Here is a 1,301-nt window from a genome sequence, read left to right on the forward strand (position 1 = left end):
TTTGGGGTCACACCCAGCAATTACTCCTGGCTTTGAACTCAGTAATTACTCCTGATGGTGCTTGGTGCTTGGAGGACCATATGGGATGCTGGGAATTGAACCCGGGTCAGCCATGTTCAAGGCAAATGCCCTACCCGCTGTACTATTGCTCCAGCCCCTGTTATTTTTTTGAAGTCTAGATTATTGATTGATAAGGCCCTTAACAAAATAGAATATTTTTTTTTCTGGTTGGTGACTAGGTGTCACATGTTTGTGTGACATGTACCTCCCTTAAGTCTTGTTATGCATTTAATACTTTATCTGTCTGACTGGGTAAGGAAAAAAAAGAGGGAGAGAATAAAAATTATCTATCTAGACTGGAGCCAGAGTACAGTGGATAAGGGGTTTGTCTTACACACGGCTGAATGGGTTTTATCCCTATCAACTCATCTGAGCCCCCAAGCACCGCCAGAAGTAATCCTTGAGCTCAGAGCCAGGTGAAAGGCCTGAGCACTGCTGGATGTCCCCCTACCTATGAAAAAAAAAAAAGGAAAAGAAAAAAAATTGACATATATCTTTAAAATCAACTGCATAAGTAAACAAGAGTGTAAGCAATTCAAATGGAAGATGGGTACGTAGAAAAGATGTCAGATATCCCCTCCATATGAGTCTAACGTTACCTGAATCATGATTTTCTTGGAGATGATAAATAGTGTAAAATATGCAAGGCTCACTGAAGCAGTGATTGGAGGAAATCCTCCCCTTTCCTAAAATTAACCTCTGCTTCCTAAAGCTAATCTTTCACTAATGCATACATACCCCTAGTGCTATAAACTTGGCTTACATTGTCTAAATTTTAAGCCAAGTTTATAGCACTAGGGGTATGAATAACAGTATGATATACAAGTTATAAGGTTGTTTATGATTGTGTTTCAGTCATATAATATTCTAATACCCATCCCTTCTCTTCATCAGTGTACATTTCCCACCATCAATGTCCACAGTTTCCTTCCCCTTTCTCTGCCCACCCACCTCCACCCCACCTCCATAGCAGGTACTTTTCATCTTTATCTCTCCCCTACCCCCTCTCTCTCACCCCTCTTTCTCTTTTCTCCTCTCTCTCTCTTTCTCTCTCTCTCTCTCTCTCTCTCTCTCTCTCTGTCTCTGTCTCTTTCTCTCTCTCCCCCCTTTTGGGCATTGTGGTTTGCAATTTGAAATATTGATACTGAAAGGTTATCAAGAATATCCCTTTACCTACTTTAAAAAATTTTTTTTTAATTTTTATTAGTGAAACATCATGAGGTACAGTTGTAGATTTACAA

At 39.9% G+C, this 1,301-nt stretch overlaps 1 pseudogene; it reads left to right on the top strand.

Moving 5' to 3' along the window:
• Positions 1–212: 212 nt before the first annotated feature.
• On the top strand, positions 213–310 carry LOC130034062 (uncharacterized; annotated as a pseudogene).
• Positions 311–1,301: the final 991 nt, after the last annotated feature.

The sequence above is a fragment of the Sorex fumeus genome, unplaced genomic scaffold, assembly GCF_029834395.1.
Source record: "Sorex fumeus unplaced genomic scaffold, SorFum_2.1 ptg000055l, whole genome shotgun sequence".
Taxonomy (NCBI): Eukaryota; Metazoa; Chordata; class Mammalia; order Eulipotyphla; family Soricidae; genus Sorex; species Sorex fumeus.